Below are 18,598 nucleotides of genomic sequence, written 5' to 3' on the forward strand. Positions count from 1 at the left end.
ACCCTTCAAGAATTTGCCTCCAGCTTGCGCCGATCGTTTTCTGGCTGGCATTCTATATCTACGTCCATCTCCTCCTCAAATTTCAAGGCTTGCGGGGTCCGTTCCGTATCCGCGCCGTCCCCAGATTATGCTGGGCTCATCGTTGTCATTGATCTTCAGCCGCATCGGATCGCCTTGGCCTTGGCGAGCGTTCCCGAGCTCTTGAGGAAATTCCCCAGTTTCTTGGCGAACGTTTCGGCGATTCACTGGCAACATTCCGCGCATGCCCGAATGGCGTAGCCCGTAGGCGTTGGGATTCAGCTTCGAAATTGTTAACTTCGCTGTTTAATTCACCGAGGTTTTCGAGAATTTCCGCGATCGCTGCTCCGTGCTCGTTATCGTAAAGGGCGGGTGATGAAGCTTATTCCAAGCCTGCTCCATCTCCTCAGTAAAGTCGCACCAAAATATCAATGTCCATCAAGATGTGGTGCGCAAGTAGTACGTGATCTAGGTATCATCCTAGACTCACAACTAACTTTTGTAGAACAATATAACACAATAATAAACAAGGCAAAAGCACATTAGGCTTTATAAAGCGCTTTGCATTCAACTTCCAGGACCCGTATACTATTAAATTACTCTATATAACCACAGACAACAGACGTTTGGGCTCGATTCTTTACTTGTGTAAATCATTGCTACAGATTTTTTAGTTGTGGCAATCCGTTTGTGGCGCTGCAGTCGCTTTGCCCTGACACATTGCCCACTGTCAAAATATCGCTTTCCGCCTACTGTCATTTTTCATTTTGTTGGTTTCCAACGATTGTAATCGTTTGTTCTGGTTCTGGTGTTTGTGATCGCTTGCACTAGAAATCCGGTGGGGGAATCTGACGCGCCGGGGAGAACATTCAAGATTCATGCCTTTGGTACGGCGACGAGGGTTCGCCGGAAGTGGCGGCACTTGAAGGTGGGGTGGGTTTCGAGGGCGTTGAAGCGGTTGATGTCTTAAAGGTGAGCGTTGAAATGATCGTGGTAGCTGGTTTGTCGGTTCCGGAGATAATCTTCGGAATGCGGTCGTTTGGGGCAAAAACGTTTACGGGGTTGGCCGTGATAATAGCTCTTGCTGACGGCGCCGATGACATCCAGACTTTACCGTGTCATACCTTGCTGTTTTTCCTTCTTCGACAATTCCGGATTGTTTCGTTTCTGGTTCGGAATCTTTTATCCTCCAAGAAACGCTTGCCCATCCTCCCGATTTCCACCGGGTCTCCTCCTCCTTTTCGCTCACCTCTGTTGGTTTTGTTTATAAACACAACCAGCAAGAATTTTACAGCCTCAAGCGCGGCCTTGGTTGCTGTGTTTAAAAAAGCAACAGATTAGACTATTTTTTTAAATATCGATAATTAAATGAAAAAAAAACTTCCATGTGCTCGTAAATCGTGTTAATTAATAATTAAAGTAGATTTACTATAATCTAATCTAATCTAATCAGACCCTAGCGCAGCCAATCTTTCGAAGGGATCCTGGAGAGTGCCTTAGGTTAGATGACGCCTAGCACTCTTCTTGTCATTTATTAACATTTGTAGTGCGCCATTGCATCTGAATGCATTGAAACATCACAAGCGTTAAAGCGGCCAGGCCTACTGCGTAAAGCCGTATCGCAGAGATGACTCGTAATTGGGTTGAATTTGAGCACTGAGTGTTCGAACAACAACACAATTCTGAATCGACAGGGGAGGAAGAAGCGTGGGGACACACCACCATACGCTCCGTGATTTTTTTTTTGGTTGTATTCGTTGGGAGCACCATGCTAAGAAGGTTTGGTACTCCGGGACCCTCTGGGATTGGACATTGTATTTCCACGAATGCCCTTGACACTACTTGCCGTGGTTATAGCGCCACAACTCGCTCTCTGTAACAGTATTCCTAATTCCAGTCTACGCTCACCAAGTCGTCGTAGCCTAGTGGTTAGCATTTTTGCTTACCAATCCAAAGGACGGGGGATCGAACCCCACCTCTAGCGACTTTGATTTTTCGTTCATATTCATCATTTCAAATTTCTATGTTCTTAACTTTCTCGTTGGGAGCAGATGGGAATCGAACCCAGAACCATTCGCTTACAAAGCGAACACCGTAACCAGTCAGCCACGGCCGCTCCTAATAATTAAAGTAGATTTACTATAGCATAAAAACATAATCTTTACCTTTTAATTTTTTTTTTCGAAAAATTGAAATAATATATTTTTTAAACATTTCTGGGTGATGCATTTTCAAACACACCTTCTCAGAAAACCATTATGGCTGCTTTAGAGAGTGGCAATAGGCTAACAGATGGCGCTAGTAGATTAGCAGGATGCGGCAGCCATGTTTTTACACACGATTTTCAAAATATTTTGTTCTAGCCGCTACGTCTGTTGTCTGTGATATAACGTATGTCAGGCCACTCTTGGAATACTGTAGCAAGGGTTGTTTAATATGTTAACTTACCCTAGATTTAAAACTAACAATTTCATGTAAAACTAAAAATTATTTGTAATTGATCGTGTGAACCAACCTAACAACAATCATTGAAATGATCATCGCGAGCGAAACTGTTATCTACTCTCGCGAGATCGTCACGATAACTGCAGTAGAATCGTGTAGATAACAAAATAAGAAAACTGCTGAGCCTGTAGTGATCAGCAGCAGCAGATAGGTTTCAGATCAGATCAACAAAACCCCCAGAACAGATCCCAATAAACCACGGTCACAGCAACTTCGCGGTCTCGTTTTATCCCCCAAAAATTGTGATTTTCAATAGTTGTGCGAAATAAAACAACCCGTTCCCAGTGCATTTACAATCCGTTTTTCGTACAAGATCCGAATCCGAATCCGTCGTGAACTGCGTGCTGAAGTGACCGAGCTGAGCAGGTGAATCTGCTGTGTGGTGTGTTGCTGGCCGAGAAGTTGGCATTGGCTCACTTGATTTCGCAAGCGGCCAAGCCGTGAAGAGTTGTGCTGATCTGCTAAGAACAGAAGTAGCTGGGAAATGTGTTCTGGCGAGTGTTGGGTTTGTGCGTTCAGTTGGGCTTGATTGCGCAAGCACCTGAAGCTGATCGGAGTTCGGCAAAGTTTCTGCTGCCGTCTGTGCGTGTGTGCTCGGGGAACCTACCTCGACGGGCGTGGCTACCTGTGGAGTGTCTGAACCGGTCAAGTAAGTGCGTGCGAGCTGCGTTTTTTTGGGCCACTCTACGAGTGGGTGTTAATTCCTCCCATCGAACCATCCGGGACCGAGCCCGGCCCCATCAAGGGTCCTGATTTTCGGTTCAATGAACAGAAACCACTCACTCATCGCCTATCCATTCGTCGCCTATAGAGGAGAAAAGCAACTCGCGACAAAATTTTGAGGCTAGGAATTTTGACAGGTATGATTTTCATGAAGTATTCGCCTCCTTTTCTCTCCCACAGAAAACCTGGGAACGAGGTAGCTGTCAGACTAGGCCAAAATGTTAAAGTCACTCACAAAATGAACTTTGAGTGATTTGGTTCATTTCTGACGTCACGATTTTCTCCTTTATTCCAACCCGCTAGCATTCATGAGCGAATGAGTCTCGCAAGCAGACAGCGAGTGGCCCGAACTGTTCACTCAGCGAACAAATACATCGTGAAAATATTTGCCTACTCCGTCGCTCGACGACACTCACACACTACCATGCTCAGCGAAGAGCCACTCTCACAAAATGCCAGCGCGGCAGTCTTTTTGTCTTCACGCCCTCAGTTTGCCATCAATTTGATTTTTTCTTGGTGGAAGTTTCTTTGAATGGTGTCTATAATGTTATGAAATCAAAATAAATGCACAATTTAATTAATAACATTGATTTTAGGCAACCCAAATCAATGAGTATAACGCAGCGCATCAGAGAAAAAATGTTTTCAGTTCAGAGTGATCGGAGACGATCGGCCTGTCTGAACCGTTCGGAGACTGAGCCGATCAGAGAGAGAGAAGAGTAGAAAAGAGAGTGTTCGGGAGCGAATGGTGATAGAGTGACAAACGGTAGGAATTCATCAGGGCAGCACGGTTTGTCTAAAGGTTATTTTTATAAATTTTGAATGAACCTCGGTAATTCTTTCTGGAGCTTGTTGGGGAGACTGTCCTGAGTCAGGGAAATTGTTTTACAAAAAAATCTATCGGTAAAAATTGATTTTATCTCATTTTGAAGTTTTTATATTGAATATTTAAGCTAAAATCATGAAAAAATATCAAAGAAATTGCTGAAATTTTGATGTTTTTTTCAATTCATTTCATCAAAACATCAGTTTTGAGTACCCTAAACATTTCTTCAATATCCTAATATCATGGAAAAATGTATATCTTGGTCGTTAGTTTCGATAATAGCTGCAAAATAGGTTTTTTCCCCCTTATTATTTAATTCTTCTGGAAACATCAACTTTATTCGTGTTTATCAATACTGTGCAATTTTTTCCCTTTTCTTCCTACTACTACTTCAAGTTTTTTTTTTGCAAAATCGTCAAAATTACCATTTTATGGCCCACCTTAACGCGGCAGGAACCACAACAAAAAAAGGAATAAAATAAAACTATTTTGGGTAGAGAATCTCGAAAATTTTAAGCCGATCCGAGCACTTAAGGGTTTGGCCATGTCGCGTTTACGTAGAGATTGTTGTATTGGAACACCGTAAACCATATTCGACAATACACTTAAGTCGCTTAGCAGAATTTGGTAAGATGTTCAAAAATTTGTCAACGTGTTTTTTTTCTACAAATAAAATAATATTAAAATCCAACTCAGGACTTTTGATTTGTCATCCTTGAATAACTTGAAGTAGTAGTAGGAAGAAAAGGGAATAAATATCACAGAATTTTTAAATTGACAGCTTTCTCTGCACTTAAATTGTCGTGTTGATTAACACGAATAAAGTTGAAGTTTCCAGAAAAAAAAAATAACAAGGAGGAAAAAACCTATTTTGCAGCTTTTATCGAAACTAACGACCAAGCTAAATATTTTTCCATGATGGAGGATATTGAAGACATGTTTAGGGTACTCAAAACTGATGTTTTGATGAAATGAATTGAAAAAAACATCAAAATTTCAGCCATTTCTTTGATATTTTTTTATGATTTTAGCTTAAATATTCAATGTAAAAACTTCAAAATGAGATAAAATCAATTTTTACCGATAGATTTTTTTGAAAAACAGTTTCCCTGACTCGAGACAGTCCCCTCAACAAGCTCCAGAAAGAATTACCGAGGTTCATTCATGTTTTATAAAAATAACCTTTAGATAAACCGTGGGCAGTATCGCGTCGCCTGCTACTTGTGCTCGCGAATTAGGTTTTACACCGTGACGTCATTTGACAGGTCGTGTGCACTGTTTACATGGTCTTCGTCGATTGTCGACGAATTTCCCCGAACAAAATCGACGACCGCATCGAACTGTGCTAAGTCCATGTAAACAGTGCACTTCTTCTAACCTCTAAATCGAGTCGGCGCAAAACCTAATGGAGTGGTTGATTTTGAGCAATCAGGACCCTTGAAAGTGACAAAATCTCCAACAATTTAACACTGAATACATCCCTAAATTTGATTTCCTTTGACTTCCCATTGAACACAGTTACCATATAGGCATTACTTGGAACTGAATATTTTACTAAACTTTTGGCTCATTCAAATCTACCAAATGAATGTCACTCTATCGATAACCGTATTGTGTATACATTTAGATTAACCACTCTAAATCTAGAATCAAACGCATTTTCCACAGTATCATTTCCTCCAATAACTCACATGATAAAAATAAGCATTCGATTTCAACTGATCCCCGCAATAATTCTATCATTTTACAAACATTTTGCTACTTGTTTTTACTATTGAGCATTTCCAAACTGTTTCATCCAGAGCACACTGGATATCAACAGCCACTGACAGTTATTTTATATACCTGTTACACCCCGAAATAATTGATTTTAGAACATATATGTTCTCTTCCACCTGGAACCACGCTTACTATGACACCCGTGGACAATATATTTGTCCACCACCACCACCACCATCGACAGCTACAGGGACGATTCAATTTGAATTTAATTACACACATCTGATTACCTTCCGCAACTGTTACAAACAACTCAATGACTATTCGTATTCAGCTAAATGACTTAAAACTTTACCCGTGAACATCCATTAAAACCACCTATAATAACTATAGGAATAGCTCCAATCAGTTCATGAACAGCTAAACAGCTGAACATTTCACCTGTGAACAACCATTTGTTCACCACCTATAATAACTACAGGGACAGTTCCAAACAGTTCGTGAACAGCTAACTGAACACTTAACGCGTGAACAACCATTTGTTCACCACCTATACAAACTATAGGGACAGTTTCAATCAATTCGTGAACAGCTAGACAACTGAACACTTTACCCGTGAACAACCATTTGTTCACTACCTGTTTAATTACAGGGACATTCCCCGGAAATGTTTCACCCGTGAACAACGTCATGTTCACCACCTGTTCAATTACAGGGACATTTACCCGTAAAGACCGAGCCACGTAGCCCAGTGGTAACGCTTCCGCCTCGTAAGCGGTAGATCGGGGTTCAAATCCCGGCTCGGACCAACACAACTGGTGATCTTTTCCCTTCTGGATTCGATTGCTTAGTAAAGGGAAGGTAGCGTATCGTCACAAACTGGACCTTATCAAGACACCTTAGGAAGACAACCTATGGAATGTTAACATTAACCTTAACATGTTAACATTAAGTTGATTAATAAACTGTCACTGAATCCGCTTTGTAAATGCCGGCCCCGATACTCTTCACTGGTGTTCCCCTCAGGAACAGGGAAAGATTTACTTTTACCCGTAAACAACTTCATGTTCACCACCTGTTTAAAAACAGGGACATTCCACTCGGAACCAATCCACCCGTGAACAAATTTCTGTTCACGACCTGCAACCAATGTTACAGGGACATTATCCCGTGAACAACTTCCTGTTCACCACCTGCAACCAATAGGGACGTGGCGTTACATCGTGCTGCCACCTGGTTTTTTTTAAGCGCAAGAGTGTAAAAGTGCTGAGTCATCGTCTAAACATAGACGGCGTCCTATCTCGCCCAGCAAAATGAAGTCGATAAAATAGTCGGTTTCGATGAGAAAAAGTGGAAAACGTGGTCTTAAAATAGCGACGCTATTCCCCTATGTTACAGGGACATACCTCTTGGTGCCTGCCTGTCTAAACACAGAATAAAACGTCATCAATCATTCCATGCTCCACAATTAAGGTTGTTCTTGTCACGCGTCAACTGCTACAGAAATCCTAGTTTACAGAAAATCGTTTCCATTTTTAATCGTTGAAAAACCGCAACTCTTAAATAATCCTACGTCAAAGGTTAAAGTTCATCGTCAAAACTAGTGTAGTCGAAACTATACGTCAAAACCTGTGTAGTCCTACGTTGAAATAATCAAACCCAAGTAATTATCCAGCACTAAATATCAGTCACTGTTTGGCCCTTAATGCGCTTTCAGTGCTGCGAGTAAAAGCTAAACGGTTTTTACTTCAGCACTAACAGCTACTACACGGAGAAAAAAGAGTTCTTAAAATCGTGAACAAGCGTTCATGAAAATGGGAACCTCGAACAAAGTGTTCAAATTCCATGGTACGATTTTGAAAAACGTACCATGAAATTTGAACACTTTGTTCGTGGTTCTCATTTTCATGAACGCTTGTTCACGATTTTGGGAACTCTTTTTTCTCCGTGTATAGTGCTGAATAGTTGCCACTTTTGGACTTTTCTCGGCTGTGCTGGCCCCTACTGTTTTTTATCCAACCCTGCACAAAACGTCAAAAAATTGAGAGAGGCAAAAATATTGCTCTCCCTACTTTTCCTCTCTCGTCATGTTCTATTTTGGGTTTGTTTACTACTTACTACGTTACCGACTCAGCTGATCCGTGTTAAGGATGATTTTTTTGCTTGAACTTGACCAGTTAGAGATTTGATGCCTGATGGTAGAAGTTGTTGTCGCTGATGTCCGTGAGCCCGACCCGTCAAGCCTAAATGAGACGTAGCTTTCCGATCATGCTTTACAGGTACTTGTGAACTAATCCTAGTTTGCTAATCTAGTTGCTGATGTTGTAAGTATTTGCCAGAAGTGATTGCGGATGATTTTTACACCTACACGTGTTTTTTATGATCGATGTAGGAATATTTTGTCACACTAAATTCCATCCGATTTCCAAACATGTTGTGTTGTTCGTTTTAAACGCTGTGTTTATTTATTTCACAGGATTTTACAATTTTGAAGTTGAACATCACTGCAGGTATTTTGGAACAGCGCACTTAATGTCCACAGCTAACGTCTTCCTGAAAATCCGAACATTTCTGCTCTGATGATGTGTAGTGAGCCCGGCGTCCACTCCGAACAGCTGCCGGTCTTATTTGTGCCGCCTTTGAAATGGAATTTTTTTTTCTGAAATGGAAACACCTGTTAAAAATTTTAAAGAAAATTTTGTTTGTTAAACTCACCTATATGTATCATAATTTGATGATCTCCAAAAAACTCGATGTTTTTCCACATTGAAATTAGAAAATAACATGTTTAGTTAGATTAGAGCAACACATGTCTCATGGTGAGAAACATTGGAAAGTGATAAACATTGAATAAAGAAGTTGATTAGCGAAAAAATTGTGCACTGTATTCCGCCGGGGAATTGAACCCCGTTCTATCTCATACCGTGAGAACGCATCACCGATCTGCCAACGGAACCAAACCACCGTGCTGAGAGGCGACCTCTTAGAACGTGATCTGTTTCTACTGGGTAATCGTATGACATTTGTTCCATGTCTCCGACGCAACCATAACACCAATTCTTTCGCTCTTCTATTATGTCAATTTCTCTCTCTTTCCAGTGGCTCTCCGAGATCCTTGTGGATCAAGTATATTTTTAGAAGCATTTGTGTCGTTGTTCGTTGTTGTATACGTCGCATTTGGGTCGAGGTGTTCAGTATTCACCCAATGACCCTAATGAACAACGACACAAATGCTTCTAAAAATATACTTGATCCACAAGGATCTCGGAGAGCCACTGGAAAGAGAGAGAAATTGACATAATAGAAGAGCGAAAGAATTGGTGTTATGGTTGCGTCGGAGACATGGAACAAATGTCATACGATTACCCAGTAGAAACAGATCACGTTCTAAGAGGTCGCCTCTCAGCACGGTGGTTTGGTTCCGTTGGCAGATCGGTGATGCGTTCTCACGGTATGAGATAGAACGGGGTTCAATTCCCCGGCGGAATACAGTGCACAATTTTTTCGCTAATCAACTTCTTTATTCAATGTTTATCACTTTCCAATGTTTCTCACCATGAGACATGTGTTGCTCTAATTTATACGGTTACCCTCCTTCTGGGTCAAAACTCAAAATTACTGCGAACATGTTTAGGTTTTTTTCATGCAGTATCGCTCTACACAGAAAAAAATATGTAAATTTACACAGCACGTAATTACTGTTTCTTATGTAAACTCACTCAATGTAATGTTGAAATATAATGTAAAGAGTAAAAAGTCATGGAAATTACTCTAATGTAAATCTAAATCTAATGTAAATCATGAATCTAATGGAAACGTTGAGCATGGAAACACAAATCTGATGAATTTCTACCCGTGTTCGGCTTCCTGTAAATTTCTATTCAATGTAAATCATATATCCAATGTATTTCTGCCAAACGTTGACTTCAAAACTACCCGAACTAAAAATAGTAATATTTGGTTCTCTTTCTATCGCTCTCATACTTCGCTGGCCCACTGCCTGAGCCTCGCCCTGAACAAGTTGATGCTTTAGCCGCTCGTTTATAAAATGCAAAGATGGCTCAGTCGGCAGCGGGTAGCAGCAGTAAAACCGAACATTCTACCCGTCGTCCGTTCGATTTCAGTCCAGCGTTATTCCACTTGGCCGTCGACGAGAAAGCGTCCCCTACCTGTGAAACAATTTTTTAAAATCATAATTTCCTTTTGCTGCCCGCTTCAATCATTTTAAAATAGAACATAGGCCACACCCTTTTCCTACTGCAATCCAAGTCGAGCTTCTCATTCCCATTGGCTAATCAGAATTAGTTGATTTGAACTAATGTAAATTCCAAAAGTAATGTAAATTCGAAAACTAATGTAAATTTTCAAAACTAATGTAAATTTCCAATGAATCTCATGTAAATTTCCAATGAACCTAATGTAAATATACATCATTTATCATGATACCTTTTGGTACATGATAAATAATGTAAATTTACAGAAATATTTTTTTCTGTGTACCGCTTCCAATGTAAACAAATCATATACTGTTGCCAGTTAATTGGAAACTGGCAAACAGAGTTGCCAGCAACAGCACTTAAACAGCATTATCTCAGCTATTATGAATGCTACGCCCACAATGCTGATTAGCACTTGCACGTGCTGTTGCATAGCAATCTTGCATTAGGATTGCTGATTAATTGCTGTTTTATGATTTTTCCTAGTGCTGGATGGTTACTTGGGAAGTTCTACGTCAAATTATTTTTGTTTTATTGTCTAATGTGAAACAATTATTGTTTCCGTCAAATTAATTTAAGTCTTGCGTTAAAAGAATCGAAATTCTACGTCAAATTTATTGTAGTTCTACGTTAGAGCAATCGAATCCTGCGTCAACATTATTCTAATCCTACGTTGAAATAATTCAAGTTCTTCGTCAAAATTACTATAATCCTACGTTAACCACACAATTCTACACCAAACCAATCTGTCATCTATTCGTCTTGATTATGCATGGGCCACAAAACGCACCCGACCATGTGACGTTTCTCTTATGAGTGTGTCAAGAAAATACAAAAAAACTCATCGAGAATGCATACACACAACAATCCATGTATCACTGCAATCATTCCTAAAGGGATGAGCGACGAGTAAACAAGTTTTTTAGTGTGCTCTTAATTCTTCACTTTTAAGTGCATTCTTCCGTGCTTTCACCTTGAAACCGTTGGCAATCGATTAACGAGTCTTTAAACTAGTGCGAAATAGTTTCGGTTCGTGCGAGTTTGTGTTTTCTGGTGCCTATCCGAGCTTTTAAATTGTTGGTTAATACTATGCTCAGGATCTTCTGAAGACCATTCCCAGAGAAGCCCTCAAGAATTGTCCAACTGTTATACACATGAACTGTCGTATAACTCGATCCATGTCAGTCTCTTCTCTCGCGGGACGATCGGATTCTGTCAACTCTCTTTTCGACGGCAACATAAACAAACGACCAAGAAGCGATAGCGAACCGGACTCCATCATGTCGATCGATGATTTGTGGAGCAAAATCGAGGCCAAACTGGACAACTTTAAGCAGGATCTGGACAAGAGGATCGACGGGCTGGAGGACTCCTGGCAGCGTTTAAAACTGAGTGTGGCAGTAAAATTGACCGGCTTGCTGACTCAGTTTCTGGAGTTCGGCATGATGTTGATCGTGCAAATGCATCAATTGGACGAGTGGAGAAGGCGAACGAATTGATCATCTCAGGTGTACCGTACCAGCAGAATGAAAACCTTGTGGCTATGTTCGGGTTCATCGTCACCAGGCTGGGCTGTGACGAAAGCAAAATCCCCTTGGCGAGTTTGGCAAGGCTGGCCAAATCTCCCATTGCTGTGGGTTCTACTCCCCCGATAATCTGCGAATTTGCCCTCCGTGCAGACCGCAACGCCTTCTATGCCAGCTACCTTAACCATCGAGACCTGAACCTGTCCCACATTGGCTTCCAGAACACCAACCGTATCTACGTCAATGAGAACTTAACGAAGGAGGACCGTGAGATCCGTGCTGCTGCTCTGCGTCTCAAGAAGGAGGAAAAGTCCAGAAAGTTTACTCCAGGAACGGAATCGTGTACGCCAAAGGAAGAGGAAACGCACCTGCTGAGCCCTGCCCAACCCTGGAGCACCTGGCCGTCTTTCGATAATACCCTATTCCTCAATAGTTCTTCTTTTTCCTTTCCCTTTTTCCTCTGAATCCATCCTTAAATTCCCCGTGCTTCCATCCTTCCTAAAAGTCTAAAAAAAAAAAAAAATAAAAAAATAAAAAAATAAAAAAATATAAAAATTCAAAAAAAAAAAAACAAAAAAAATTAAAAAAACCTTAGAAGTTGCAAAAAAAAAAAAGGAAAAAAAAATATTAAGGCCACCGATAGCTATTCAGTTTTTCCCTATCCTTACTAGTTTTTCTTTATTCCTCCTTTTCCCTTTGATTCCTTGATCCTTGAATTTTCCTTGTGTCATCTTCCTTCCTAAAAGCCAAAAAAAAAAATAAAATAAAAACAGAAAAAATATTAAAAAAAAGCAGAAAAAAAACCAAAAAAAAAAATAGAAATAAAAAAAAGAAAATCACCAAAAAAATAAAGTTAATTAGTCCGTAGGTAACGCAAGCCCTTCGTTACCGAGCTATGGGACGCAGCCATAGGGGAAATCCGGCCCGTTGTGGTCGGTCGCCTGACCTGCTACGCGTCCAGCGGTCACTCCGTAGGGGTGCGCTGGACGCAGCACGTCAGTGGTCACTCCGTAGGGGCGAGCCTAACCCCCGAGCAAGTGGAGGCCACCGATGGCTGTTAAGTTTTCCCTATCCTTACTAGTTTTTCTTTATCCCTCCATTTTTTTCCTATGATTCCATCCTTAAATTTTCCCTTCTTATCTTCCTTCCTAAAAGTCAAAAACAAAAAAAAAATAAAACACTACCCTATCCTTGATAATCTCATTTTCCTGCCTCAAGTTTTTCCCATGACTACGATCCTTCATTCTCCATGTATCCAAATCCCCTCCTGAAAGTTTTGTTCCTGATGCAGTAAAATGTAATTGGCCACGAGGAAATGACGTCAACGAGTGATGTTCTACCCTTACATCGCAGTCGGTCCGTAGGCAACGCTAACGCTAGTCATCCGTTGCTGAGTAACTGGACACAGCCGCAGGAAATCCGGCCCGGTGTGGCCGGTCGCCTGGCCTGCAACGCGTCCTGCGGCCACTCCGTAGGGGTGCGCTGGACGTAGCAGGTCAGTGGTCACTCCGTAGGGGCGAGCCTAACCCCCGAGCAAGTGGAGGCCACCGGCGGCTGAATCGACTATTTTGGAAGGAGCTAGCAGCTGGAGGTTCGACGGTGGAGCTGACGTTGTTGCTGTTGTATGCTGTGATGCTGCAAATGCTGGTTTCGAATGCTGAAAGAATGCTGAGTGAAGAATTAGAGCAACTCAAATCGAACTATGAATTCTGCAAACGCTTTTAGTAGTAAGTATTTTATCTCGAATGTAGTTTTAAATCTTAGTTTTTGGGTTAGTTTAGTAAGTTCTCTGCGATGTTCATCTTTCGATTTTAATAATGGATAATCTTCCGCCTAATAATGCCTCTGCAAACATATTTATTACCAAAGCTGTAGTTAATGCTATTTTTAATCAAAATAAGTTAAATATTTGTCATATTAATGTTCAAAGTTTATCTGCTAGAAGTTTTAGCAAATTTGAAGAGTTGAAGTTGACTTTTACGCAAAGTAAAGCTGATATTATCTGTTTTACTGAAACCTGGCTTGATAATTCCATAACGGATTCAATGATCTGTATAGAAGGTTATCAACTAATTCGAAATGATCGTAACCGCCGTGGTGGTGGTATTTGTGTTTATTTTAGGAAAGGTCTTCAATGCAGAATTCTTGAAAAATCGTCAAATGACCCAATCCCTCCCAATCGTAGTACCGAATTTTTAATTCTTGATTTCATGTGTAGTAATGAACACTTCCTACTTGGTATTATCTACAACCCACCTCAATTAGACTGTGCTGATATATTACACAATCTGATTTCTAAATATCATTCCAAATACAAATCAACTTATTTCATCGGTGATTTTAATACTGATCCTTCCAAATCGAATACCAAATCGGTCCGTTTTTGTGAAATATTAGAAATGATGTCTTATTGCTGTATTAATGAAGAGCCTACTTTCTTTTATAACTCTGGTTGTTCGTTATTAGATCTTTTCTTACAGATAACCCTGATTCGGTCTTAAAATTTAACCAAGTTTCTATGCCCGGAATCTCTAGGCACGATTTAATTTTGGCAACTATTGATTTCTCATTGAATCCTGATACAAATAGAGTTTGGTATCGTGATTACAATTTTGCTGATTTACCTGCAATTCAAAATGCGTTCTATAATACTAATTGGACTAATTACTTTGAAATCTCGGATCCTAACAGATTAGTTGATTTACTTAATGAACATCTGGTTTACTCTTTTAATGAATTTGTTCCGCTTAGACTAAGCAAAACTAAATCAAATCCTTGGTTTAGCAATACGATTCAGAGTGTTATGATTGATAGAGATATTGCATATAGAAACTGGAAGCACAGTAATTTAGATACAGACCACTCACTCTACAAGACTCTCAGAAATCGTGTAAATCTGTTGATAAAAAATGCTAAATCTAACCACCTTAAACAAAGAATTAACGTTTCTGCTCCCAGTAAACAGCTCTGGAGGAATATTAAAAATCTTGGCATCACCAAGAGTAATTCTTCCTCGACAGTGTGTGATAGTTCTGCTAATGATATTAATCAATTTTTACGTCTAACTTCACTCCGTCACAAATCTATACTAGTATTCCCAATGCAAACCCAAATGGTTTTCACTTTAAGCCCGTAGAAAATCATGAAATAATTTATGCAATTTTCTCTATTAGTTCCAATGCTGTTGGTCTTGACAATGTCCCCATAAAATTTATAAAAATTATGTTGCCTTTAATTTTACCGATGATTTTCCACCTATTCAATTCAATCATTATAAGTTCTGTTTTTCCCCAAGCTTGGAAGAGAGTGAAAGTAATACCAATTAAGAAAAAAGCTTCATCCTCTTGTGTTACAAATATGAGACCAATTAGTATCCTTAGCGCACTTTCGAAAGTTCTTGAAAAAATACTGAAAGCACAAATCCAGGGTTACATAAATGAATTTGATCTATTATCACCTTTCCAGTCTGGGTTTAGAAAGGATCATAGCACTGAAACAGCCCTCCTCAAAGTACATGATGATATTGCTTGCTGTGTTGATAAAAAAGGAGTTGCTATTTTACTTTTGGTAGACTTTGCCAAAGCATTCGATCGTGTCTCACATGCTAAACTTATTGATAAACTGATATCTATCTTTGGGTTTTCCCAACATGCTGCATCTCTAATTCAATCTTATTTATCAGAACGTAGTCAATGTGTCTATCACAATGACTGTTATTCGTTGTTCGAACTTATTCTCTCTGGTGTGCCTCAAGGTTCCGTACTTGGTCCTCTTCTTTTTTTCATTGTTTATTAATGATTTGCCATCAATTTTAGATCATTGTTTGGTACATTTATTTGCTGACGACGTTCAAATTTACTATTGTGCCAAGAAAAATTCAAATAATCTTCTAATTTCGAATGAAATCAACCATGATCTGGCCAAAGTTCATCATTGGTCCGAAAATAATTTTCTTCCTATTAATCCAAGTAAAACAAAAGCTCTTCTTATAAGTAATCTAAAACTCCACCATCACCGCCTCCATTAGTTATGTCAGGTGAAAGAATAGAATTTTTTGAAAGCGCCAATAACCTTGGTATAATTTTTAACTCTAATCTGGACTGGAGCTCGCACATAAATGCACAAGTTGGAAAAGTGTATGGAACACTTAAAAAGCTTAATCTAATTACCAAAAATTTTGATATTGCCACGAAGCTTAAATTGTTTAAAACGCTAATCTATCCTCATTTTATCTATGGAGATTTCGTTCTTTCCAACGCTTCAGTGGCTGCTCTTGATAGACTCAGAGTTGCCCTGAATGCATGTGTTCGATATGTATATAATCTTTCAAGATATGATAGTGTTACAAACTACCAAAGTAATCTCTTAGGATGTCCGTTTTCCCAATTCATTAAATTTCGCTCTTCAGTTACACTTTTCAGAATAATTCATAGTAAAAAACCCAACTATCTTTTTACCAAACTAGTTCCTTTTCGTAATCCGAGAACGAATAATTTTATTATACCCAATCATTCCTCTGCTTATTATAATGGTTCACTGTTTGCAAGAGGCGTATCTACCTGGAATTCTCTACCTACAAACTTAAAATCATGTAGAAACATTCCTTGCTTCAAGAGACAATTGCTAAACTTACTCAACGATTAGGATTAACAAAACGCATTCGAGATAAAATAGTAAATATAAATAGTATTAGTGTTAAGGTTACGAAGCTGTGAATTTATCATACTAAATCAAGATGTAATATTTTATAAGACTGTGTCTTACATTACATGAATAAACAATAATGATAAATTAAATTAAATGCGTACACATGAAGCAAACCAAAATGTCAGTTCACTGCTAGCATCTGACTGTAAGCCTACTGTGCAGGGATGCCAGATACACAGATTTGTCTGTGTTTCACAGACATTTGAGCTCGTGTCAGACATTTTTTGAGGTACACAGACTTTTTAAAAACTTCATTAAATTGTTATTTTGTTAAAATATCAATCGAAACTTATTTCGTTAGTCTTCAAATGCTTAAAAACACAATTTTTGATAGATTTCTATGACTGTAAATTGATTTATTTGAATTTTAGACAAAGACACAGACATACACAGACTTTTTCACAGACATTTTAAAAAATCATCTGGCATCCCTGCTACTGTGTCCGTTCAACCACTAGGTCTATTCCCGTACTGCAGAATTCTGCAATTCTGCACAAAAACGGCAGCAGAGCGTTCCCGTACTTTTCTGCAACAAAAGTAACTTTTCTCTCAGGCAGAACTTCTGCAGTGAGAGAGGTAGAAGTTGCAGCAAAACCGTTCCCGTACTTTTCTGCAAGCTCTCTCTTCTCTTTCTTGTTGAAAAGTTACTGCAATTTCCCACTCTAACTTTAGGGGGGCTGCGGGCGATTATCGGGCATCACCAGGGCCAGATAAGACGCTTTAGTCTGGACACAATCCTTAAAAAATTGTATATTTGTTTTCCACACACACACCAACATATTTGCTTTTTGCCGCTCTCACGCACACAATCCCCTTTCGTAACGCTACCAGCAACTGTCAAAAATTTGCATTTACACGTGTTGAGTCATTCATCACCAGCTTCAACAACGAAAGCTCGCGAACGTTCCGGGACGCGTTCCGAAGTTCCCCGGCCGCGTTTTCCCGGTTTCCCGAACCAGAAGTCGTCCACTCAACGATAAAAGAACCCGCGCCCGTGCGGTTTGTTACAAGTCCGGCGCCGAAGACCCCCAGTGATCCGATCGAACTTCCAGCGGTTACCGCCACGAAGAAGCAACCAGTCAACCAGTTTGGGTTTCCGGGAATCCCGTGCCCGGAACCATCGTAGATGACGTGATCACACATCTTGAACGGTAAGATCCCCACAAAATCACAAATCGACCACCACCTAACCTCACTTTCCCCGCATCTCTCCCCCAGCAACGAATTCCACCTGATTTCCAAGAACGTCCGCCAGGGAACCGTCTCGTCCACCTCATACAACTGGACGCGGACAAGCTGCAGCAGTACTCGTTGCCCGTGTTGTCGGAATGGAGCAGGAATCGGACACTGAAGGGGGGCAGGCCGGCAAGAAAATCAATTAAGAAAAAGCCACGGCTGGGGAGTTCAATTCCGTCCCGCGGGAAGCGGGTTACGCCGGTGAAGAAGACGTCGCTGACGTTTGCCATTTTCGGCACCAGTATGAACCGGATTGGGGAGCAGAAGATATGGGGGAGGACCGGAGAAGCAGCAGCTGAGGCGATGGTGAGTTACAGATTTACATAAGATAAACCCTAGATTACTGACTTTTCACTTATTTCAGCAAAACGTCAACCGCAACCCGCTGTCACCCGTTTACCGACGACAATGACCGCACCGAGAAACCCGCAAACGTGAAACCCCTCATCATTTCGCCTTCAATACCGCGTCCGCTACCTCAAGTCCAGCCCAACAAAGTGAATCTCCTCTACGAGAGTGTCATGCAGCAGCGTCCCCTCAATCCGACGTCCCAGACCGTACCAAGCTGCCCAACGTGACGCTCGGGTTCTCCTCCCTGCCGCGAACGTTCTATTTTCCCGCTCGAAGGACTTGCTGCCATGGTATGAGAGCGACGTCGTCGTTCGGGACCAAAATGTGCGGCCAAAGACGGTTGTGGACCAGTCGGTTCCGCCGGCCAAGCGACAACCTTCAAGTACTAGTTTGACCAGAACGATAATGCGGTGCCGAATTCCTTCCAACATCCTCCATAAGCACCAGTTGTTCCAGAGATTCTGCACAGCGGGGTTCAGTGTGTGGTTCCCGTTCCCCCCTAACTGGGATCTCGAACAACCCAAATCCGGTCATCAACAGTCAAGTGAAACAAAAAAAAACAAAAATACACAGCTGCAAAATATGAAAAGTTAAAAAAACTGAAATTTATAAATACATAAACACAAAAAAGAAGGGAAAAAACACAAATTTATGAATACAAAAAATAGCGCAAAAATACACAATTACGAAAAAAAAACAAATAATAAAAACAAAAAAGTACAAAGATAAACCAAAAACTAAAAATACATAAAATCTAAAACCACAAAAGA

The 18,598-nt window shown here is 40.4% G+C and overlaps 1 long non-coding RNA gene across 2 annotated transcripts; it reads left to right on the plus strand.

Moving 5' to 3' along the window:
- Positions 1 to 17,212: 17,212 nt before the first annotated feature.
- Positions 17,213 to 18,388, plus strand: LOC6053621. Of its 2 annotated transcripts, XR_005278376.1 has the most exons (3): positions 17,213 to 17,392; positions 17,460 to 17,783; positions 17,842 to 18,388. It is a non-coding gene; the product is annotated as an uncharacterized LOC6053621 (long non-coding RNA). The 2 variants fall into 2 exon arrangements; XR_005278375.1 differs by having other exon boundaries at positions 17,460 to 18,388.
- The last annotated feature ends 210 nt before the right edge of the window (positions 18,389 to 18,598 follow it).

This window comes from Culex quinquefasciatus, chromosome 3 (genome assembly GCF_015732765.1).
Source record: "Culex quinquefasciatus strain JHB chromosome 3, VPISU_Cqui_1.0_pri_paternal, whole genome shotgun sequence".
NCBI lineage: Eukaryota > Metazoa > Arthropoda > Insecta > Diptera > Culicidae > Culex > Culex quinquefasciatus.